The following is a 26,703-nucleotide window of genomic DNA, read 5'->3' on the forward strand; positions in this document are numbered from 1 at the left end:
GGAAGTTCACACATGTGCTGGAACTATGACCAGTTCATTCCTCTGTTGCATTTGTAACAAAGAACCTGCCTGATCATTTGTTTTATATTCCCATTTAAAATGACAAACAAGTGACAAAGCTCTTTTCATCAGCAAGCTAATATCTCAGAGAAGCAGTCAGGTATTACTTGTTTTCTCTTTTGAGCTACGGGCAAGCTTGTATTACATGCATTGGAATTTATCTATTACTTCTACACCTTGTTAGGAATGTATTACAATGTGGGAATGCAAAAATTAAAGCTAGAAATTTCTATTAGCATACTTGATTATAAATGTAAGGAATTCTAATAAAGAATGGAATTGTAGCAGCTAAATCAAAAACTCAGTGTCTGCTTTGCTTGAAATAAAGGATGTCTACTTGGGGAAGACAATGAGCAGCATGCTGGGAGGATTCATTTCCAGTAGACTTCCTGCAAAGAGGATGAGAGCAGTGAAAAAGTAACAACCACACTCTTAGACAGGAGCTTAAGTAATTTTAAAATATATGTGTGGCTAAAAGACTACCAGAGTCATGCCTCTTTTTTTTTCTTTTTTTTTTTTTTTTTTTTTAAAGACAGTGAAGATAGTTTCTCAATTAGTAAATTAATTAATTAAATGAACTCATGAATCCCACAACCTTCGCCATCTTTAACAGTCTGGTAAAACAAGACCCTACCTGACAGTACAATCTTTTGTCACTACTTTTATTAAAAGTAGTATTTAAGGGACAATAGGTGCCTTTCAGGAATTTCAAGTAACTGTTTTCTAGAGGGAAAACTACCAGTGTGCGTGCTGGGCACAGACACACCCAGACAAACACATCACGCCAAGATGCAGAAACACTCGCTAGTGCATTGCAGAGTGCCTGAATGCATTAGCCCAGAAGCAGCACAGAATCAAGTGTGGCTCTTCCATTTTTGGCACCACAGAGTGCTTTGGGGCTGCACCCAGTTGGGTTGGTATGAGTTTCATCCTGTGAAATACAGCAGCTGTCCATTCCTAGAATGGAGATTATATGCACTGTGACATTTAATTAAACCTTAGGTTCAGGTTCCATGTTCATCGTTACGTACATAAAGTATGAGGAATGCGTGCAGCATGCTATGCCTTGGAATGAAGACAAGGAAAGTAGCAGTGCAGGCAGGCACACTGTGCTCTCATAACCATTAGTCTGAAAGAATACTGCAGACAACATCACTCTGCTCAGAAAGAGCTTTCCCTCAACTGCATTTGCTGCTCGCATTAAGTCAAATCATAACTGTCAGTTCTGAAACCATAACTAGCAGTTCTCCCTACCAAAGCTTTTGTTTGGTAGCAGTCGGTCCAAATGTAAAATTTAAGAATGTTAAAATGTTTACCTTAAAATAGCAAATCACTCCTGGAATTGGAACTTACAAAAGGAAATTGTGCCAAAACGCTTGTGTTTGAAGTCTATGCTGATTCATCCAGCTGAGGGTTTGGCCACTGGTTGAAGCAGTATACCAGGCAACGCATAAAGGATGATAAATGCAAACAGGACATACAGGAGATAAAAGCTGGAAGAACACCAAGCAACTCCTTAGACACAGAATGTACTATCACTGCCACTTGCAACAGTTTTGACACAGCTTATTGTGCAGAAAGTTGAGATGTTCTTTATATAATCAATATATAATGACAGATAAAGAGCATCTAACTTGAAAGTCAAGCATAGATAGCCAAGCAACATCTGCTCCACACAAATTATCACAGAGCTGGACAGAGCTAAATGAAACAAGGCCAGACTAAAAAGTCTATAATCCATGCAAAATCTTTCCAGGTCTGACAGAAAATCCCTTAGGTCACCCAAGCAATTGGATAGCAGCAACAAGGGGAGGATACCAGTGGTTTACAACTCTCTGCCCTTCAGAATATAACCAGTAGCTCAGCATTCGTTGGAAACAGCAGCATGCTCAAATGCTTCCTGCTCCTTCCTTCATTCCACAGGCAGGCCCTACAGACATTTGGCACTGGACAGGGAGGCATAGGGAACTCTGCAGGTTTTGTCCTTCTGCACAGCTGAGTGACAGATTTCAACTGCATGAGTCTTGTAGTTTATCCCAGAATTTGCGCAAAGTAATTTTTTTTTCCCTCTTAATGTGCATGTTCATAAACTCACACAATTTTTGTCTCTTAGTTCTCCTCCCAAATGCTCGTATAGTCTTCAGAAAGAACAGAAATCATATTACTGTACTCTAAATAACCAAAGCTCCTGAAAAAAGCTCCCAGATAAATGGGAAAAGACAGTATAAACCAAATAATTCCACAATTATAAAACATGTTTGATTCCAGAACATACATCTTCTATTTGCTAAATAATTGCTATGGCCAATTTATAATGCCAATATTCTGATCATTATAGACTACTTTCAAATGATTGCTTGAGAGTAGACTTGCAAAAGACTATCACTGGAGAAAAATATTCCAATGCCAAGTTTGGATTCTGATTCCCAGTCAGGATGACTGATGGGCCTCCAGATGCAACCCCAGTCTTGCTGCACAGACAGCTGAGGAGAATTGCAAAGTACAGCCCAGTGCTTTAAGGTAAACAAGTACTTACTCTGAAACATCAGTCTGTGAGAGCAGCTCTTTCAGAAGCACCTTTACAGTTTACGCAGTTAGGGTAAGGGCAAATTGGGAGGGAGTGTAACCTCACAGGCTCCCCAAAAAGGAATGCATTTTTGTTGAGGCTGAGAGCTACAGAGCACGATGAGCTAAAGGTGTGCACCCAGGTGAGGAGTCCTTGCAGTGGGACAGGCAGGGAGGCAGGCAGGCAGACTCAGAATTAGGGCATCTGTTAAAGCAGCCTCAAGGATGCTGTAACCTATGCCAGAAGCAGCCTTCACTGAGTCATTTACTGCATACTCCTCACTAGCTCCTCCAGCGGAATAAAAACCTTCACAGTTAGTGCCCACCTGGGAGGTCAGCATGCAGCAGCCAGCGAGCTGTAAATTCACATCCTAACTGATGGTGCAGTAACTTTCACCTGTACGTTGCCCCAGGTGTCCCAGACTGACTCAATGGCTAGAGCCCTCCACTAGGAAAAGAAGCTGCTGTTCCTTAGTTCGGGGCGTTACTTTTCTTTCCCTTTGTATGTCCAAGCCTTTTGATTTTAAATTCCTTGGGGTAGGGAATGTCTTATATTTAAGCAGTGAGAGTCTGCTTGTGGGAAGATTTTGTAGCTGCTACTGCAAGAATAGTAAGCATGAAAAACAGAACTGGCAACACAAAAGCTTAAAAAAACCCACAAATCATTGGCATTTCCAATCGCAAACTACCTAAATAGGGTAAGGCAACTATTTTGAGGACTTTAGCCAAAACAGCTTTTCAAAGCCTAAAAACATGTGCTGCCTCCACTTCATAAACCAATTATTTCCTTTTGTTTGCAAATCCAAGCACCCTTATCCAGATAAACCCAAGGTGCCAACCCAAGGACCTCCCAAAACCCAAGAATAACTAGTGAGCTTGCTAGACCACATCCGAAGAAAAGTGTCATACAACTCAAAAATGCAGGGCAAAATATGAAACAGGAAAAACTTCTGAATACAAATACCTACATACTTGATAGGACTGGGTATCTGCAACCTGTAGCAAACGCACCTCTGCCTGCATAATACAGCAACTGCACTGATGTGAAACAGACTCAACATGTACATACAGGACACTGCACAGCCAGATATAGTAGCAGTCTCCATGGCTAGCTAATATGACCATGTACAACTACAGTCATTACTTTACTTGTCAGTATTAACACAGGTACTCTTACACAGGCACAGTGATGAAAGTGGGGAGCTGCACATTGCCTTAATACAAAATGCACAATGCTAATTGCGGGAGCTGCGTGAGGACACTGACACTATCAATGTGATCTAACAAGTGAACCTTTATTTCTGTGTTTCCAGTGCAATTTATAACCCTCGACCACGCCCAATGAATACTGATTGGCTTCATCGCAAATAACAGCCCATAGTCCAACCTGACTGGCCACATTGCGAGTCATGTTCAAGTCACGTTCACAACTGTTCACACCCATCTTCTTCAAGAAATTAAAACTGTGTCATTAATGGCGGCTGTCCCTTCTCCTGCCCCTGTAAGATGTTCATGCCCCCTGCACTGGAAGTTGTTTATGCTCTCTGCAGTACCGGTACGTCCCAGCTCAGGTTCTCTGGAAAGGCTGGATTGTTCACACGTCCCTTATTTCATAAATGTCCTCCCACAGCTAATGATCGTTAGTGATCATCTGCTTCGTCTTTTTTCCCATAGTTGAGTATGGATGGATGAATTATTACCTTATGTACTATTTACATTGCAATAATGCCCTGAGCCCAAATCCATATACTTTTCTGCTAGAGTAGACATTATTTGTGAATGTGTCCTTAGTAGATCGTTCTTTTACAGGCTTTTATAAAAGGCTTATTGTGAAGCTAAAAAAAACTGAGAATGGCTGGGACCTCAGTTGCCGAACTCACTGCCTACTGTGCTTTCCAGTGGCACCTTATTCCTCTCTGCATTTGCCACCTGCCAATAATCATCTGATATCTCTCATTTCATGAACACATTTTAAATCTCCTTGGGGCAGGGATTATCTCTTAGTTCTTTATATAGCACAACAATGACCCCTGCCAATGGCCAGGGCACCTCAAAGCCGTACAAATAGCAACAAGGCCAAATGCAGTGTGATCACAAAGAATACTCAGATGAATAGTTAATATCTTCACCCATGGCTAATCCCAGGGTTGAAGGCAGTCTTAGTATATTTGCTCATTAAGCTACCGAACTTTAAGCCACAAGGCTATCTATATTTCTAGAGGAGAAAATTAATTAGCTTTGCATGGGGGCCTCAACTTAGCATATATACCAACAGTTGTGCTGACAGTACAGTACTGCAGCAAAAGTCACGGATTAAAATGTAGGCAAAAACTATTGTTGCATGATAAAGGTTACAGTAACTACTAGATGCTTGCAGTAAACCAAAATCATAAGAAACATATAATTTATTGGTTAGGTACGCTTTCAAAAAAAAAGTTGAAAAAAATCAGACTTAGATCTGATTAAATGAAGAGATTGGTTTGACAAGCAGTCACTGGTTAGTCCTCATGGAAATAAGATTTAAAAATGGATATTTCTAAATTTATGAAATGAAACCAGATATATTTTGGGGATTTCTCAAGCTGGCTGAAAGAATACGACAGAAACATTTCATAGGATCGTGTCTGTTTTGATGGCAAAGTGTCAAAACACACATTGACAGTTCAGCTTTGACTAGTTTAAGGTAATTCGTTCCGAAATGTTGACAATTACATTTTATCTCAATTGGGTATTATGTCAAAAAAATACTTTGTTGTATAAAAATTGTTTTTTTCCCTAGTATGTCCCTTTTGTGAAAAATTCCATTTCACAACGTAATTAAATTTAAAATCAACTTTCCAAGTTTCAGAACATTCACCTATTTAGTATTTTCACTTGAAAATTCTCAAGATGGAAGCTTTGATTTCACATCTTCGCTCACATGGGCATAGAGGTCAAGTATGACCACTTCAGGACAAGGGCTTTTGAAGTTTGCTTATGTTCTGGTGGCTGCATAACCTGGAATGCCTGAGATTAAGGGAAATATCCACTAAAAGCTGGACATTTCCAGCTTTCAGCGAAGCAAAAGCGTTTTTATGGCAAATTCTGTTTTAAATCACCATGGAAAAATCAGAAGAAAGTATTACCTATACTTTTATTTTATTTCTGGATTCAGAGTACTTTGGATATATCTTGGATTAAGATATATTAAGCATCTACTTACACAAAATATTTTTAACAAAAATGTCCAATGCATAAAGGGGGAGAATTGAAAAAAAAAGCTTTTGTATGGCTATAATAGCTATTATTTAAGGATGCAAAAATAAAAGGATAATTACTTTTAGAATGGAAGTCAAGATACTGATATACTTCAATGGAGAGGGCAGGCAGGTGAAGTGCTTTTGACAATATATTTCCCATGCTTTGAGCACATACTGCTAACAGTCTAATGAGGTGCCTTTCTAGTATGAACTATAGGTCAGAAAAATCCATGACAAAAGTAATGATTCTCTTTTTGAAAATCCACGGGTCAGAGAGGAGACATGACATGACTACATAACAAGTTTGTTCTGTAATGGTAATTTTGGCTATTTTCCTGCCTTTCCCACTCCAAAGTGGTACATTGTCAATCTCCTCACACATCTATGACAGTAATTCGCTTGCCTGCTAGCACATGAAAAGCTTTCTGTTAAAAGCTATATTTAATAAAGTCATCTATCTCTGCCTCTTCGGCCCATTTTTAGCAACTGAAATGTATTTTTATGCTGAAAAAGGTGGTACCTCAAGCTGAGGCCTATAGTCACCCTCACACTCATTTGAAACCAGTACTGACAATATACCTGCACTATAGCTGGCAAATGCACAGGTAAGGCTCCAGCACACCAAGGGCTCTGATCACACCAAGAACACAGCTTCCAGCCTCAGTCCGGCATCCCATCCCAAAGGCTAGCATTTCTCACCTTTTTCAGCCGGAAACTCCTGTTTGAAAATTGATAATACATTACATCCTGTTCACATTTACTATGGAAAAGAGTATGTGTCTATATCAATAATAATCCTGTACAGACTGTTTATGTGTTCTGACAGGTTAACCAAATACTTTCTAGGGTATAGATAACACATTCGTTCTAATGAAAAAGTTACCACAACACTTAAAAAGTTACTGCTTCATCTTTTTTATCTCCATTACTTTTAGGTAAAATATTAAGAGAGATTATTACAGATGATAAAATGCATTTAGATATCTTCACTGAGTGTCCCAGTCACTTGGGAATATTTGCATCTATACTCTGTTTTTCGGTTTAGCTTTTTTAAGCTGAAATGTCTCATATTTCCCTTTCAGAACAAATAAGTGTTTGAAGTCTCAGGACTCTCAAGGGTCAAGAAAACCATTTTCTACCAAACTATCTTCTCAACTGGCTTGGGAAGAAATGTCAACCTATCAGCTGAAAAACCCCACAGCAGAGCATGCTGCCTCTCACTGACAGTATCATGAACCCACAGTGCTGCTGCTCTTTAATTTACTCTTCCCCATCTATTTTCTCCACCTGTGTTCCAACCAGACAGTTGTTTCTCTGTGAATTTGGAAAGGCAAGATTAAATCAAGGCCAATTTCAGTTGTTACATATGACAGTTGCCCAAGAAAGCAGAATGTTTTCTTAAATTGAGCTTTGACATTGGATTCCCATGCCAGTTGCACAAGTTGTTCTGTCCTGGTAGTTGTTGACAGTAGCTATAAAAAGCATAATATATTCATTTTCAAAACTGTACTTAAAAATCAGGATTCCAGGACAGCTGGACCAGAAATTTTCCACACAAATTGCAGTGTGCTTAGGGAAGAACAGGAGAAGGAAGAGACAAAAGCAAGCACTTTTTGCACTGCAGTTCTACTTTTGGGTCATCTGCTCTCTAATCCTGTTTATTTCATTCAGAATTAAGTGATAAAAGGGATGTCATGTAGCAGCATCACTAATTGAAAAGATGGCCATCATCTTAAAGAAGGAGGAAGAAACCTCAGAGTCTGGTTTTCCAGGTAAAAGGCACCAACATTTGTCTTCTCAACAACTGGGCTGGAGCTACTTTTCTTATGCCTGTATTTGTAAAGCAAAACCAAGTGGGACAGTTTGAGAGCTTAAAAAAGAAAGAGGGATTTTGATCAAAGAATTGATGAGAGACTTCACAGACACAGACTAGTTCTGATGAAGTTTTGGGTTTTTTTTTGTAAGAAAGCCTTTCTCTGTCAGTAGACAGGCTAAAACATGGAAAAAAAACAGGGAAAAAAACCCAACTAAAATAACCAATAGGTTTGTCAATGGATCAATTACCTGGGAGAAGAGGGATCTAGATTCAAATGTCTGCTTGGTTAGAGACTGTAAATTCCCTACCCAGGTTTTCTTCTATTTTAAAGTGTAGCTTTTTCACTCACTCCCATGAAAAATATAGAAGATCTCAATTTCTTCTCACTTCGGAATGGAAATGTCAACACCCTCCAGATTGGAAGAGTGGCACCTCATCTAGCTTATGGACAGCCAGATCCAACATGTACCAGGAAGCTGATTAATAGACCCAGCTGGGTGGCAGAATGCATTTCTCTTATCCAGTAAGTAGGCCATAACAGTTGATGATTTATAGTCACTTATATGTGATGGAGACCAGCCCCTCCCTTTTCAAACTAGTCATAAAGACAAGGCTACTGTAAAGTAACAAGAGCTCCATGACTAGCACATTTGTTTCTCACTCTCTTATACCTGATGGTTCAACTTTTAACACGAACACACTCAAGAGAGACGATGGGAAGCTCTTTAGTATTCTGCATAATTCCAATTTACCACATCTCTTTGTTTGAGGCCTGCATAAGGAGGCATTAGAAGGCTTCACAAAAAGGAAAATGCAACACAGGAAACAGAGTGAGGATGATGTACTTTCCCTTGAGCATTGGCCTTTTGCTCTGAGTGTTAAGAGTCCCAGCTGCTACTGAATGATCAAGAAGGAGCAGTATAGAAAGCAGCTTTCTTTTTGTCTCCAGGAGGCCAGGAGATTATCTGCCATGTCTTCTGTAACCACCAGTGTAATTGTGATCTTGAGGTAAAGTCAATACAGAACTTCGTACATGGATTTAATTACATCCAACATATCTGGAAACTGAAGCAACATTAGCTAGTCTGTGTCTCAAGTGGCATATTTAAGCACAAGCACACATCTCAACTGATCTATAATTTTCCTGAGGCTATTCTTTTGTTCCAATAGAAGCCTCATATACACCTCCTCCCTTTTAAGGTGCAGAATCCTGCTTAAGGTAATGAGAAGAAGGTTGAAAGAAGTTAATGTTAATTTTGTCCTTGTATGGCCCTTGTTATTCAAGTGGGTGTGGGATGAGGTAATTTGTAATTTTATATTTAAATGCCAACAAGGGTGTACAGATCCTTATTTACTTGTGCATATCACAGAATCATAGAATCATTCAGATTGGAATAAACCTTTGAGATCATCAAGTCCAACCATCAACCCTACTCTACCAAGTACACCCCTAAACCATATCTCCAAGCACCACATCTAAATGCCCTTTAAACACACTAAGGGATGGTGACTCAACCACCTCCCTGGGCAGCCTATTCCAATGCCTGACAACCCTTTCAGTGAAAATTTTTTCCTAATGTCAAGCCTAAACCTACCCTGGTGCAGCTTGAGACGGTTCCCTCTTGTTCTATCATTAATTACCTGTGAGAGGAGACCAGCACCTACCTCTCTACCATGTCCTCTCAGGTAGTTGTAGAGGGCAACAAGGCCTTCCCTCAGCCTCCTTTTCTTAAAACTATTCTCTCAACCACTCTTCATAAGACTTATTCTCTAGGCCATTCACCAACTTCATTGCCCTTCTTGGCACTATCTCCAGCACCTCAATGTCTTTCTTGTATTGGGGTGCCCAAAACTGAACACAGCATTCGAGGTGCAGCCTCACCAGTGATGAGTAGAGGGGGATGATCACCTCCCTACTCCTCCTGCTGGCCATGCTGTTCCTCATACAAGCCAGGATGCCATTGGCTTTTTTGGCCACCTGGGCACACTGCTGACTCATATTCAGCTGCTTGTCAATCAGAACCACCAGGTCTTTTTCTGCCTGGAAGCTTTCCAGCCACTCCTCCCCAAGCCTGTAGCTCTGCATGGGGTTGTTGTGGCCCAAGTGCAGGACTCGGCACTTCACCTTGTTGAAGCTCATACAGTTGGCCTCAGCCCATTGATCCAGCCTGTCCAGATCCCTCTGTAGAGCCTCCCTACCCTCAAGCAGATCAACACTCCCACCTAACTTGGCATTGTCTCAAACTTACTAAAGGTGCATTTTATCCCTTTGTCAAGACCATTGATAAATATGTTAAACAGGAGTGTCCCTAGAACTGACCCCTGCAGTGCAGACGACTTGTGACCAGCCACCAGCTGGATTTAACTCATCACCACTCTCTGGGCCCGGCTGTCCAGCCAGTGTTTTACCCAGCAGAGCATATGCCCATCCCAGCCATGGGCAGCAGGTTTCTTCATTAGAATGCCATGGCAAACAGTGTCGAAGCCTTTACGGAGGTCAAGGTAAACAATATCTGCAGCCTTTCCCTCATCCATCAGGCAGGTCACTCTGTCATAGAAGGAGATCAGGTTTGTTAAGCAGGACCTGCCTTTCATAAGCCCGTGCTGACTGGGCCTGATCACCTGGTTGTTCTGTAAATGACTCATGATGGCACTCAAGATGATCTGCTCCATGACCGGTCTGTAGTTTCCCGGATCCTCCTTTTGCCCTTTCTTGTAGATGGGTGTCACTTTTGTTATTTTCCAGTCCACTGGGACCTCCCCAGTTAGCCAGGACTTCTGGTAGATGATGGAAAGAGGCTTGGTGAGCACATCTTTCAACTCTTTCTGTACTCTTGGATGTAGCCCACACAGCCCTACAGACTCATGTGCATCTAAGTGGTGTAGTAGGTCATTGACCACTTCCTCTTTAATTGTGAAGGCCACATTCTGCCCCTCCCCATCTCAAGGGGCTGGGTGTCTAGGGAACAAGTAGTTCTACTACTAAAGACTGAGGCAAAGAAGGTATTGAGCACCTCAGCCTTTTCCTTGTCCTTTGTCATTGTGTTTCCCCCTCTATCTAGTCAAGGAGGAAGATTCTCCCTAGCCCTCCTTTTGTTGTTAATGTATTTATAGAAACATCTTTCATTGTCCTTAACAGTTGTAGCTAGTTTAAGTTCTAATTGGGCTTTGGGTCTCCTAATTTTCTCCCTGCACAGCCTCACTACTTCTTTATAGTCCTCATGAGAGACTTGCCCCCTCTTCCAAAGGTCATAAACTCTCCTTTTGTTCCCGAGGTCATGCCAAAGGTCCCTATTCAGCCAGGCCGGTCTTCTTCCCCACTGACTCGTTTTTCGGCATGTGGGGACAGCTTGCTCCTGCGCCTTTAAGACTTCCTTCTTGAAGTATGTCCAGCCTTCCTGGACAGCTTTACCTTTCAGGGCTGCCTCCCAAGGGACTTGGTCAATCAGTCTCCTGAACAGGACAAAGTTTGCCCTCTGGAAGTCCAAGATGGCAGTTTAGTGATCCCCCCTCCTTACTTCCCCAAGGATTGAAAACTCTTATCATTTCATGATCGCTATGCCCTAGACAGCCTCCAACCTTTACTTCCCCCACAAGGTCTTCTCTGGTCACAAGGAGCAGGTCCAGGAGGGCACCTTTCCTGGTTGGCTCCCTTACCAGTTGTGTCAGGAAGTTATCTTGCACACACTCCAGGAACCTCTGGGACTGTTCTCTCTCTGCTGTATTGTATGTCCAGCAGATACCTGGAAAATTAAAGTCCCCCACGAGAACAAGGGGTAGCGATCATGAAACTTCTCCCAACTGCTTATAAAATATTCCATCCACCTCTTCATCCTGGTTGGGTGGTCTGTAACAGATTCCCACCACAATATCAGCCTTGTTTGCCTTTCCTCTGATTCTTACCCATAGTGACTCGACCCTTTCATCACTGTCATTATTTTGTTTGCATTAGTATATCTCCCTAATATGGAGGGCCACCCCACCACCTCTTCTTCCTCGCCTATCCCTTCTGAAAAGTTGGTGGCCATTGATTGCAGAGTTCCAGTTGTGGGAGTCATCCCACCAGGTTTCCGTGATGACAGCTCTATCATAGTTTTCTTGCTGCAGCATGGTCTCCAACTCCTCCTGTTTATTGCCCATGCTGCGTGCATTAGTATAGATGCACTTCAGCTGAGCTAATGATCCTGCCACCGTTTTGGGAGGAAAAGCCCTAATTCCTACCTGACCATTCTCAACCTCTTCCATGGTCACCAACTTATCAACAAGCCTAGTGTTTCTGCTGCTGCATGGGTCACCATCCCCCACCTCTGAGAGGTCAGACTGAAAGAACACACCAGCGCACCGACCCACAAGCACCGATATGCCACATCCAGTCTCCTCTCTGGCAAGCCTGGTTTCATCTCCATCCCCCTTCAAAGCTAGTTTAAAGCTCTTCCTATAAGCCCTGCTAATTCTTGCCCCAGGACCCTTTTCGCCCTTTGAGACAAGTTAACCCATCTGTTGCTAGCAGGCCAGGTGTCTTATAGACTTCCCAAGAAGTGGGTCCGGTCTGCAAATAGGGCGTTCTGTTCCCTTCAGAAGTGAGTCCCCTAGGACAAGTACGTGCCTTTTGTTCTTTACTGAGGCTGTTTTGATACGGGGCTTAGTCTGACTTCGTACTGACGACATAACTAAGTTAGGTGAACCTTCATCCTTGTTGGTGTTTGATTCTCCCTGCAGAGCAGCGTACCTATTTTGCAAGGGCACCTGGGGGGTGCGGTAGCTACTGAGGTGCCATGCCTGCCGCGCCTGGCAGGAACTGATCCCTATCCTCTAAGTCATCATGTTCAGCGAGATGGAGAGGGGATAGGGAACCTTCCGTGTCCTTAGCACTGTGTGCTTGTTGGGACTGTTCCAAAGAAGGTAGAGTCTGACTCCACCAGTCTGTCTCCCTCTCACACTCCCTTATGGCCCCCAGCCTTTCAACCTGCTCTTTCAGCTCAGCCATGAGGCTGAGCAGATCATTCACCTGCTCACATCTAAAACACGTGGTGTCTCTGCAGTCCTCCATCGCAGCTGCAAGGCTCCGGCACTCTCTGCAGCTGGACGCCTGGACACCCACACGTTTGCATGGGACCTCTGTGTGGGTCACCACATTTCTTCTGAGGACAGCTTTTGGCCGGGTTGCAACCATGGCTGGTCCTGTCCACGTGGCTCAAGGTGCAAACTCCCAGGACATGCCCAGGTGACTCACCATGCCCCTTCTTGTTCGACCTTGTCGATCCCTGCGCTCCCAGAGGGGGTTTAAACAGCCCGCTGCGGCTCTGCCTACGCCTTGCCCGCCTCTCTCGCAAGAGCTGTGGCTCAGTGAGGGGCATCACACTGCTGGCCACGTGTCTGCCGGTTTTGGGAAAAAAGACCCTGTACGCTGAGTTCTGCTGCTCTGCTGAACCGCCACGGGGATGGTCTGGCTCTGAAGGCTGATCTCAGTGACTGACTTATAAGTGATATCAAACATCTATAAAAATCAATTGTATATATTATTAATGTTGTTAAGATATCTTGTAAAGTCTCAAGTTACGTAGACTGGAGGTGTTCATTAGCTGATGTTCATTAGCTTCAAGGTTAAGAGCAAAGATAATGTGCTATTGTTTAAGGATGTTTGTTAGATAGGATTTATTATGCTAATTTTTTGTTAACAGTCTTTGAATCATGACCAAAATATAGTTTGAGCCAAAGTCCTTGACTCAAGGACATTGAAGGGTCGTACCTTTTGTGTCTGGGGTCTGTGGGTGGTCGCAGAGCAGCCCTTCAACTCAGTTCAAGAACCTGCTGCACATAACCGGATGAAGGAAGTGGAGAAATGATACTGAGTCTGAGAATTAACATGTTTATGCATGAAAACCTGTTTATTATGTATTATGTATCCAATATAATCAGTAGCTGTTACAGGTTAGGTGTGCTTGATTTGTGGATTGATTCCACTGAGCACCCAGGCCTGAATAAAAGCAGTATCTCTCCTGAGTGTGTGGAATTGCCTTATTGCACACTGGGTAAAGAATCCACTTTTAGGACTACATGAGTAAATAAAGTAATGTAACCTCATCCATCAACTAACTGCCCTGAAGTGATGCCTTTAAAACTCCTAGGTGTATTAAAATGCATGTCTTCTCATACCACAACTTCAGAGACTGACGACAGGTAACTATACAGCTGCCAGTTACCTAAGCTGCTTCTGTGCACTGCAGATGTTGAATTGATGTCCCAAATGCTGAACAAAATTACTAAATATAGCAGCAAGACTATCTCAGACGCACTCCAATATCAACAATGGTTGTAAGACAAACAATTACAAAAGCTCAGCTACCTAGAACTAGCTAAATCCCTTACCACAGTGGGATCGTTTTCCTTGTTTGAGGATCAGTGAATTACAAACTGTCTCACCTGGAGTCACACGGGCTCAGATTCTAAATTAAATTTTCTCTCTGTGCTATGGAGCAGTAACTGTAATTTAGTTAACTGAAATGTCAAAGATGAAAACATTCCTCTGAAATCCATTCACATGTTGTTTGCATGCTAAATGCGAAGTGCTTAATCTGCTGTCATCACAGAAGCCTTCGCATATGCTGGAATTATTTATTCATGTTCCAAATCCCCTAATTAAGAATAAGAAAGCCGTGATAAAAATCATAATTCCTAGAATTACTAGAATGTCTGATACTTGCAGCATCACGCAAATGTTAACAAATTAACATATTAACCCATGTAACTATTCAGTGAGGTAGAGAAAAGCACTTTCATCCCAAAACAAATGGCAGAAAAAACCCCAAAGAAGCCAGTAGTTGGGTAAGACAATATTGCTAATAAACTGTTAGTAGCCATGCAGTCCTACCCAAGTATTACCAAATCACTAACATTCTAGTGGTGCAACGTTTTTCCATAAAGTATCATCTTTGTTGCAATTTTTTTGAGGTAGTCTTCACAGATTTTGATTATGGCAATCACTGAAACAGAAAATCATGATGTTAAGATTGTTATTACAAGGAAAACACTTAGAGTACAAGTGACACTTAGAGTGGCGGAAGGCTCTGGAATAGCAAAGAGTAGGTTCAAAAATATGGAAATACTACACGGGAAAGAGATTACATTAGTTAGTTTATCAAAGAAAGTCAGTACAGGAACTGACCACAGTCTAGAGTACTAACACGAGGATGGTCTCTGACAGTAGACCCCTTATTCATACAGCTAACAAAAAGATAACAAGATCCAAGAAAGTTTGAACTTAAAACTAAAATTGGATGCATATAGAATTTTTCGTTCCCCTGGAAAAGAATTTTTATAGGGCTTTTTTATGTTGTATTAACATTTAATGGATTTTTAGACTGTTCTAGCCATTATTTATTCTTGACCCAGTCAAAACCAACCCACTGCTACCAGTAGTTTTTCTGTAGCCAGACATCATAAACAACAGAGTCATTGCCATGAGTTTTTATCTAATTTACCAAGTGCAGCTAAAGCTTGATATTTATTTTCCTACTGGAAACAACCATGTACTTCAACATCAAAAAAGAAACATATATCTGGGATCAGGTTTCCAAAAAACTTTAATTTTCTCCTAAACTTGTGTTTCATAATTTTGTATATTAAACCAAATTCAAGTCAAGCTTACAAAGTTTAAATGTTACAATGTTTACACCCTGCATAATGTGCAGACTGATCACTTTTGGCTTTTCTTCATCATTTTGAAGGTTTGGACCTTCAAAAGTCATGTGACTAATACAGGAAAACAAGCCTGTAATGCAGCAAAGTCAATAGCTTGTTGCAGTACTGAGAGCCCATAAAAGTTATTGTAGAGAGAGAAACAAACAACACTGCGTCATTAAGTTTAAGAGATGTCTTCTAGCAGCTTGGTATTTAATAGGATTTCCTACAGAAAATACTTGGTAGATGGCAACTTCTGAATATTTCTGTGCGTTAATCCTTCAATGATGTAGCTGCAATAGCTGTGGACTACAGATGCAAGAAACCACAGCAGTTTAGGTTCTTATTTAGACTCCATGTGAAAAAACAAAGTACCAATGAGAACAGATTTCATTTCCAAGGCTGAAGCAGCTGCCAAGCAGTTGTTACCCAGTTTGTCACCTCTTGCAGTCCTGTGCTATAAAGTGATTCGAAAATTTGCACATTCTTTTGCAACAATGGAGACGTTGTAGAAAATTACTGCAAAAAGCAGTCATGGGACTTGCTTGCTGTGAAGTAGGAGAAAGCTGAAAATGGGCTGCTAAAGTGCTGCCTCATGGTCCTTGGGAGTTCTGCAAGAAGATTTTAAATTCTGATGAAAACGGACAAAGGGACTTCTGGATGATTTGCAGTATGCAGCTAATATTTACCAAAACCTTGAAAGAATTGGCCTTAATGATTTAACCAAACTAGTTTACTTCAAAAGAAATAAATCAGGAGTCAACAAAAGCAGCACTGAATGTTGCCTTTCTCTGGTCTTGAAGGATTCAGTGGCAGGAGGGCAGACTTCCCAGAAGTCAGTGCAAGTACAAAAGTAGCCTAAAAATGGTGAAATCCTTTTGAGTTTCAGTCTGAACAAGCAGGTTGTCTACTGTGAAAAAACGGTTGCTTCATTTAAAAAAAAAAAAAAAAAGTTAATATACTTGTGCCACAGCCAGCCTGTAGACCAGGCAACTTTGCTGCCATTCACCATTTGGAGTGCATTTCCCTCATTCACTGGAAACACTCTGAGTCTTTATTGTTCTGAAGTACTTTGAAACACTAGAAACCACAAAATTCCTTCATTTAAGAAGTAAAGTTTTGCCTTACCACCAAGATTTCCAGGAGCAACACTTGGTTTCTAGACCTGCATGCTTTCCCACCTAAAGGGGAGGCAATGCATAAATGAATAATGTGTGTACAGAGTTGAGCATACAGTGAAGAGCAGACATGATCAAGAATAGGGATCTACTCTGTTCTTTTTGCACATCTTCTCACCACACCAGATCTGACAGAAAAGACATCTGTCAATGTTTACTCCCAACACACTTTCCTGTTTGTTCCTCACAAATCGCAACACTTGTGACAGTTATCTGAACCCAAAAAGCTGTTTTAATACCACTCTGCAGTCCAATAACACACTAAAAGGAACTGTTGCAGAAATCATCAGATTTAGGATTTTAGGATACTGCTTAGAAATCCCCTTACTTTTCCCAACTTGATTTGAATATCAAGAATCCTAATTAGTGGATATTAATAGGAGAAACTAATGATTATATTGGGAAAATAAGTCTCAAATGGAATAAATGATCAAATATAAAATAAAATCTGTATTGACAATGCTGCTAGCATCCTCCTGTAAAATTCCAGACCTAAGGTATTCATTAACCTATGATCTGTTGATGGTTAGAAACAAGGACAGTATGTTGTAGTCCAAGATGTCTGCAAGATAGGATTTATCATGGTGCCCATTGTGTATAATCTTTGAATCACGACCGAAGTAGGTACGAGCCAAGAGCCTACGAGCCAAGGACATGTTCCTTGACCAAACATGGTCAGTTCCAGGAGTGGTCAAGACCTCCGACTCATGGACCACCTACCCAAATTATACCACCTACTCAAAAGCGAACAATAGAAGACTACAACAGAGGCTGTGCGCTAATTTGCATCAGAAGTGAGAAAAGAAGAACCAATCATCGAGAGGATGAAATTGAATATGCATTGTATAGACTGAATATGTATGAATTTCATATATAAATATTTGTTGACTGCAATGTGCAGGCGGACCTCTTTGGGAAGGATCCCATGTCCCCGGTGCGCATCGTTAATAAAGGACATCTCTACTTATCTAACTTTGTGTAGGTAAGTTTTTCTTACCACTGCAGATTTGCAACAGAACCATTTTCCTCATTGGGATATTTACTTCTTCCTGAAAAATTACCAGCGATAACATTACATATTAATTTACGGCACAGTATTCTCCTGTATCTTAGACCTTTAAAATGAAAGGATCAATAGAAGGTGGAGCTATTTTACCCTCCAAGAAGGTTAGGAGCAGTAAATTATCACCCTTACAGCACCCCAGTAAGAAAGTAACAACTGTTCTTCCTTGTTACTTAGATAAGGAGTGACAGGAGGGTAAGAACATTTTCAGGAGTGCCCAGGTGTATGGGGTTCTCAGTTTAAGGCAATGAAGGCTTAATTTTCAGTCAGCTGAATAGCTGCAAAAGAAATGGTATAGAAGGGGAGGAAAAAGGAATCAAGCATTTATGCCAAGATCAAAAAGCAAAAACCCCACAAATACTAAAACTTTGGAAAGGAATGATCCCTTTTGAATTCATCTTCTGAAAAAAATTTCAAAACACAGATGGAGGTAATGCAGGACTGAGCTGCTTCTGGCTGCAAAGTCCTTATTACTCACTCTAATTGTGTAAAGGGATAAAGTCAAATAGTGCAGATTAAACAAAAATAAAAATTGAATTTTCCACAGAAACTTAAAAATCTTACTATGCTGAACGCAGCTCTGCTATATGCCACAGCAGAGGTGTAAGAGTCTTCACCCAGGGGAGGTGACAGAGGAACAGTATTACTTGGTTGAAGATATGACAGTTTACCTATGGCAGCTTACCTAGGTTGTAAGTTTGACAAGTCGTCTTGTAAAATAATGTCATAGCACAGTTATTAGGTATTCCCATAGGTATTTGATCAGCTTCATCTTTTTATATAACAAAAAAAAAAGAAGAAACTTGAATGTAGGTTGTCCCGTGGGCTTACTTTTGTTGAACAGGGTGGAAAGGAGGAGGGAGAGAGGAAGAAATTATATTCTGTAAAAAAATGCCAACCCACTCATTTCTATTTTAAGCATAACTTCTGTAAAAAGAATCATCTGAGCACCAATTCGTATTTAATACAAGTTTCATGATTCAAAACCAGATTGATAAAATAGATTCAAAGTACATAATTTAGTACATTTTTACATTGCTCTATGTCTTTGCCATGTAATTAGCTTTGATGTAAAATTGGTTTTATGACAAATCTTCCCACCCGGGTAAGTGAACAGATGCACAAAACACTTGCCTTTCTGCCCAACTGTAAATCAGTTTCAGTGAGGAGTGTCTGGACCTCAACTGTTGTCTCTGAAAGTGATTTTACCCATTTTTCTCCCAAGTGCACAAGAATATCCTCTAGAACCACATTGCAAACAACTAAACCTCAAAATAGTCATTCCAGCCATAAAAAGACAATATTCTACTTGCTGCAAAAAAAATAGTAATAAAATCATAACAAGCCGAATACCACAGATTTCGTTGTGGGAGCTTCACTTCATCACAGCAAAATACACAGTCACAACAATAGACTACACAGTTGAAGTCTTACCAAATATAAACTCAGCTATCACAAACAGATATAAAGTACAGTACAAAAATAACAGGGACAATTTTGCAGAGAAAGGAAGACTGACAACACAGGGATTTTTTATTCCCCCTTACGTGTTCAAAATATTAAACAGAACAAGTAAAAGATGCTTCAAATTCTATTCCAAAAATCTTTCCATTACAGAATAAGTTAAGAAAACTGTATACCTCAGGGAAAGGGGGGGAGAGAGAGAGAGACAGACTGGAGTAACATTTTCATGACTCATGACATGTAGATATAGCTCACCAAATTTGAAACAGAAAATAATGCAAAATATATGATAAAACTTATATGCCTTGACAACAGCAATAAGGAGAAGAGTATAGAAGAGTGCAGAAGAAAGCACATGAGGGACTTTACTGATACCTAGTCTGAAGAACACAGTAGGACTAACCTCTAGATTGATCCCTTAAACTCTAGTTGCCTTTGTTGACAGGCTGGGGTGCAGGGAGGGGAGGAAGGGGAGGGGTGCAGAGTATAAATCAACATGAGGTGAATGTTTTAAGGAAGCTAAAACTTTTAAATTAATACCATGGTTCTAGCATTCAAAATGCTGAAGGAGGTGGATCTTTTTAATTACAAAACTGTTTTATTCTGCACCAAGCATTTCACTTTGTTAAAGTATCCATAAAAGAATGATATATACATATCTTCATAGTCCCATAAAATAAAATAAAATAAAAATACATATGCTGCTTAGAAAGATAACATCACTAATAATCCTGTCATTGAGACTGATGAAGATGAGGACCTTACAATGGATATGACCTGAAGCTAAAATACAGGATTAAAAATAAAATATAGAACAAGATTTATTTTTAATTAATTCACATGCCACCCCCATTCAATTGATATATGTGGGAGAGCTGCTTTAAGCCTACAATGTTCTTATCCAGAAAAGAATCAGACCTTAAAAAGTGTTTCTCTTAAGTAGGTAGGTAGGACAGTATATTACTGAAAGCTGAGAGGACCTGCTCTGCTTTAGGTGTACACACACTAAACCTCTCCCTTAAACAAAAATAAGAACACACACATCACTGCCTCTTCACTTCTTTAAAACAAAGAAAACAATTATAGGTAGCAATGCATATGAAAAATTGCACTGTCACAGTCACCTAAAACAGAGTCAGACCTGCTATTCAAAACAATTTAAGAAAATTCAATGTAAACTTGTACAGAAGTTCCTACTGTTGGTCTCTCATACAAAGATTACACATGAGTAAAATGCAAGATAAAGCCTCAGAATCCCTGCCTTTGCAGAAAAAAAAGTTACAATGCACTTAAAACTTCACCTTAGATAACTGTAATCAAGCCTAAAAAAATCACATCATATGAAATTATAGCATAGCTGCTATTCATTTAGAATATGGAAGAATGCAGACGTACATGTTCTAGAAGTAGCCAGATGAAGGCTTAACTATCTTCTGCTGGCAGGGACACTTCTATGAATTTTTGCAGTCTCCCTTTAATCTACGTAAACTTTCATCATTCACAGTGCCTGGATAATGCATTTACAACCGGTTTCCCAGTTTCACCAGAGCAACCAGTCTTTCCAGTTCTGAGATGGACCATCCCAAATCCTCAGTGGAGATGCTGCTGCTTCTACGGACCAGATGACTACACATGACTCATAGTCATCAGATCAGAGACACAAGGGCTATAGCTCACAGGCTCCACCTTCCTTTCTTGAATCCCTCTTGAAAGGATGGACAAAGTCTTATTAAATTGTTAAAGAACTGGCCCATCAACTAAAAGGGTAACAGTACAGCTCTGATGAAAGTGATCCACAGGAATAATCTCTATGACATGGGGATGTCTTCTGAAGATTGTTAAGAGTAAGAGGCAACTGGGAAAACTAATGCTGGAACCAGCTATCTCCACAGGCTATACTGGGTCATTTCTGGCTAATGCAATCTCCCCAGTCAAACACACCTAAATGAGACGTCATTACCATGTTATTTGTTTGGAGTAGAAAGGAAAGTTCTAAGGTAATACCAAAATATTTATGGAAGGAGGAAACACAAACTCTCTCAGCTCACATCACTTGAACTGCAAGTTAATCACAGGATCAACAGGCCATCTTCAGGTCTTGATGCTTGCACTGTACCAACCCCAAATTGTTTATCAGATAACAGAATATTTTCCTTTAGTTTATCTTCAGTAAGTATACTTTAAAAAGAGACAGTAGGCCACATCCTACCCCATTAAACTTTACAAATTTAACCAATTTCAGCAAGAGGGAACAGAGAGGAAAAATAATGTATGCAGATACATCTTGTCATTTGAGATCCCATTTATTGTAGCAGCTCAGGCACTGAGGCAAATCCTAACATCTCTGTATCTGAGTCTGGCAGCATCATATGAAAAAAAAATGTGTGTGGAGAGCCATGCTTTTTTAAATTACAGATCAAAACTGAAAACATTTGCAGAAGAAGAAGCAGAGGCAAATACATGAGGAACTGGGGGAGCCAGAGCAGAAACTGGCCCCAAGCCACAGTCAAGATTCTCCTCACTTTAAAGCAGAGGAAACAAGTGGGATGATAGAAGCACGATCTGTTGCTGGCAGCAGCATCTGTGCAGACTACTGTGGGTTACAGTGGTCTGCCTGGCTACCACGTCTGAGTGCATGAATCAGAAGCTCTCTCTTAAGATTAAATAATTTCCAGTAATGAATTCTGTTTTCTAATTTTCAAACAGTGTGATACTAGAACTTGGGCCAACAAACCATCACAGTCACAGCATGGCCTTTGCTGCTGGTGCTGCAGCAGAAAGCAACAGTAGTGACACAAATGACATTGTGAGCAGCATTAGCAGTACAGATTTATTTTGTGGAACTGGCCAGCTAATATCTACTGTTCTAGAGTGTCAGTGGGCCTGAGACCCATGGTGTAGATGGAAAGAAGTCACCTACAGATGCAGCACTTGACCGTTAACCAGACTGAAAGCTTGCTAGTGGATAATAGCAACAAGAGGGTAACAAGAAGTTTGTAGTCTCTGGAATAAAAATCATGTTTCTCAAGACTTTTAATGCAAAAACCTATCACAACTTGTGGGAGAGGAAGAAGTCATCCATAGACTCATAGACTCTCTGTATATCATAATCACAAATGTCTTTACATTATAAAAGGATAAATATCATACAAACTCCTCAAAGTGTATTAGTTTTACTTTATTTGCTGTGATTTTGTGTGAATATAGTATTTTCTCTCCCTCTGTGTTGTTTTCCATTAGTTTTGTAGATACCTTCTGACATATTACGGAACACTGGCTGGGAAACTCAGGAGATGGGTCCAGATGGATTTGTAGACTGCATGGTTGCTCCTTCCAGTCCTATGACACATGAATTGAAAGCTTCTTAACAACCCACACAGTAATTTTGATGGCAAATGTGGGAGAAATACTGGCCAGATTTTTCACCTAGTTTTGCAAGCCAAAGCTTTTACAGGCTCTCCCTGGCTTTTTCTTTTTGAGGGGTATAAATTGACATTTTACATTGAAAAATGCCTCACACAAATCTTAACATAAGAAGAAAAAAAACTGGTCAGAAACAGCCCCTGCTCTTGTCAGTTCCTTCAACCTCAAGAATTCAGTTTACAGTTTAAAAAAAAAAAAAGCAGATGTCTTATGGGTTCTAGTGTTTAATGTTGATAGATTTGCTGGTTGGCTAGAGGTTACCTTCTAGCAGATGTCGTTTTCGATGCTTCATATTACTGGATTCTTACCCTTTGGTAGCAAGGCAACACTTGCTAGAAAAATCATAACCTTTTCATCAGTCACAGTGGCACTGTAGGGCCAGTATCCAGCAAATGATGGTTATGAAAAATATACTCAGGTCTGTCAGTCCACAGACTGGAAGAGATGAGCTCCAAGTCACCCACCCACAGGCATAACTTCACCCCTTCTGAAGACATTTCAGCCTCAAGATATCAAAATGCAGAGCTTGCAACAGACTGAAATTGAAACGCCAGGCTTCCCAGAGAACAGTTCCCATTTTTACAAGCAAATTACATAAATTTCCCCTCAAGTTTTGCTACTCAGTAATTCAACTTGAAAAACAATATTATTATTACCACATGGTATCTAGGAGAAAAGGTAGACAATTTGGATCAGGAGTACATGCTTTCTTCCTCTAAAAATCGTAATTTTCAGGTTTGATTTTTATTTGCAGGCCTATTTGTGTCACACTGGAGATCGATTTGTAATGAGAAAACGACTGCTAGTATGACAAAGCCCTGTGCTATATTTTGTGATCAAAGGCATTTTAAGAGAAGGGGAAAAATTTCTATGCATATATATTGGAAAGTGGTACCTGATGCTGCCATTGGACTCCTTTGTTGTAGATTAATGTGTTGATGTTAAGCTACTTCAACTAAACGCGTTCCCTACCAGCCATCAGTAACTACCGAGTTTCAAGACAGAAGCTTTTGCCTCACTGATTTGAAAGCAGGCATTTGGCTTTGTCAGCCAAAACGAACAAGAACACTCAGCAGTCAACAGATTATACCTAAATGCCAAACCTCTATTATTAAATATCACTGTGTATCACCAGCTTCTATTACCACAGGGTTTACTGAAATTTACACCACCATTCAGCATTTACAGAAGGCCAGAGATGTGCAAAGCATGGAGCAGAAGTGGGGGACCTTTTCCTTGCCCTACAAGACAGGTTTGTTTAGCATTTTTATAACTCCATTCCTGTTTAATTTTGGAAAACTAGAAGACACGACCCTATCATGAGGCAGTAGGGGGCAGAGAAGGTAACGAATTTCAGATGTAGCCTGGCATGGTAGGGAAGAATCCATTTCATCTAGCTCCATCCATTACTGGCCACATTTTGTCATTTGAGCCAGGTGATGAGTTCACTATCTGAAAGCTGGTTTTGCTTAAGATTATGTTCCTAATTTTTGCTTCCCTTCTAAGTCTTTTTGAAGGCAAATCAAATGAGCCATAAGCTCAGATCAAGGCAGGTATACATTTACCACTGTGTGGAGAGAAGAAAAGATCACAAGAAAAGACAATGTAATCCAAAATGGAATCCTTGCTGATAACATAAACAAAAAGAAAGTACTCTGAGACAAATCAGTTGTTTTGACAATAACCACCACCAAAAGAAGCCAACTGTGTGTTTCATTCGTTTATTGCAAAATAAAGCCTAGCCATTTCACACAGATCTGATCAAGCAAGGTGACAGATCTGCTTTTGGCTATATGTTTAGCTATGAAGTTGGTGGATGTCTCTATTACATGTGATAAACACATGAGAATAAAAATAGCTGTCTTACATATATTCTTTGGTCTGGTTTTGAAACCCTGGAGCAAAAATGTGAGTTGTCATCTCCTTTTACTGCCCCAAGTCCAATGGCTTTGAATCAGTAGTGAATAGCAAAATTAACAACTCTGGATTAGCCCAAAGATACGAATAAACTCAGTGGTAACATTACAAGCCACAGCTTACAAAACAGATACAGAAGTGCCTTAGAAGCACAAAATGATTCTGAGGGATCTTACTTAAAGAGTAGCTCCTATAGATCCCACAGAAGGAAAAAAAACAGGATATCCAAAGAGATGACTATGTAACTTCCCAAAGCAATATGGCTTCCCATCTTTGACATATTTATTTACACTCAAGAATGTAAAATTATTTTAACTTCAAGTGTTTCAAGGAACTTTACCTGACAAACGAAATTGTTTAAGTGGAGCTTTTGAGTTCCTCAAGTTAGTTTTTCACTAATGCTTAATTAGGCCAGTTGCTTCAGAGCAAGTTTTAACTCGTTTTTTTTTTTTTTAATAACTATTATTTTAAGATCAGTAAGGTTTTCAGTGTCTTGCAGCTAGCATTACATAAACTGTATCATGTAGCTAACTGTAACACAAAACCAGGTTTTTCCTCCAAAAGTCACTGATAAGATACAAGTTTGTCTTGTTTTAAGAAGTGCTATCCTGTAGTTGATCCACTTTGCAAACAAAGTTGGGATACTTGCAAGCACACAGCTACTTAATATTAATTAAGCTAAAGCATACTTTGGAAGAGGTAATAGCCATGTCACCATACAAGCATCAATAAATTATGTCACCAATATGGCTCAACAGACCAGTGCTAGCAAGATTTAGTTCTGGGCAGTTAATCCTGAGGCTTTTTACTGCATAGTGACTATTAAACTCATCAGCAGGTTACCACAAAACTACATTACAAGGTAGAACAAATTTAAGAATCTGCTTGGTTTCTGTCATACACACATATAACCATTTATAGCAAAACAAATGTTACAAACTGGGCATTTATAGTAAAAGAAATTCAGGTTCAGTGATAAGAAAGCACATGTATTCTCCATACCATAATAGAGACTCTGTTAATTGTAGAAACAAGACTATAAGGCTAACAAATTTGAGGCTTTTGTGATACTTAATTCACACGGTTTACTAAAGCTATTGGAGTTAAGCTAGTAGTATTGTTTTTTCTTCTGAAAATAAATAGGTTTTTTTCTCATTTAGATAAATTAATAATTCCTTAAATAATTCGTTTATGTAGCAGTACATTGCAATTTGTGACTGAGTGTGCAAACACTACATAAAAGTGTTAAGTGATAGTGTTGTTATGAGGGGAAAAAAATCCCTGAACTCTTCTTTAGATGAATATCACTATGGTTCCTTTGCATCCTAATTCAGAACTATCAAGTGATGGCTTCACAAAGCACAGTGTTAAACTGTTAACCTATTTTGAAATATATCATTCCATGTTTACTAGACCCAGGTCCAACTAGGAAATTACTTCAGAGTCTACTTAAAGTGACACGATTAAACAAGCAGTTTCACAAGCAGCAGAATTAATGAAAACTGGTTTCTTACAGGCTCGTATCTCACAGCTAGATTCTCCAGGGTCTAATACAGAGCAAGACTGAACTGATGCTTTCTTAAATTGGTTGATTTCTCTCTCTTGATATTCTAGAGTACAATCTAATGTGAACTCATGGCTAATGAAATCTTCCTCCTCTGCCTCTATCTATCTGTAGGATTGATTGACATTCTCGTCAAGTTTGGCTGAAATTGTTTGACATGTAAAAAAGGTAAAGGTAAAGGTGGGGTAGTTAGGTAAAGGTTTGTTGTGGTAGAAGGTCACCAACAGCACTCCTACCTCCTGAAGGAGTTTGAGTATATCACTCATTTGAGCCCAAATTCTCCAAGAAAACTAGCCATGCAGTGCCAATTAACTTCCCTGATTCCCAAGTCCGCAGCACCACCTGTGTAATGACATCAGATACATTGAAGAAATCTCCAATTATTGCAGCAACCAACCTATTGCTTCAGCGCTTCACAGGCTATTTATATTCATTTAGTGGCAGCCAGACCTATCAGCTACTGTAGGAGTTAGAGCAGTGTCACAAGATCTGCACTTCTGTTTGCGCTGGATTTCCCCTACACTTGAGCCTCAGAAAGTTCAATTACATGGGCTTTATGCAGTCGATTTTCAGAGGTGGATGTGTGTCAGAGAGCTGATATAGATGAAACAACTACTTTTCTTTGCCCTCACATTGAAAATGTTCCTTTTCTTAGGAACTACTACAAAAATTAAGTTTTGATTGCTTGCTCTAAAGAGGCAGATAAGCCATACTCCTGATCTTCAAAAACTTCT

Source organism: Leptosomus discolor, chromosome 9, assembly GCF_034619465.1.
Source record: "Leptosomus discolor isolate bLepDis1 chromosome 9, bLepDis1.hap2, whole genome shotgun sequence".
Lineage (NCBI taxonomy): Eukaryota > Metazoa > Chordata > Aves > Leptosomiformes > Leptosomidae > Leptosomus > Leptosomus discolor.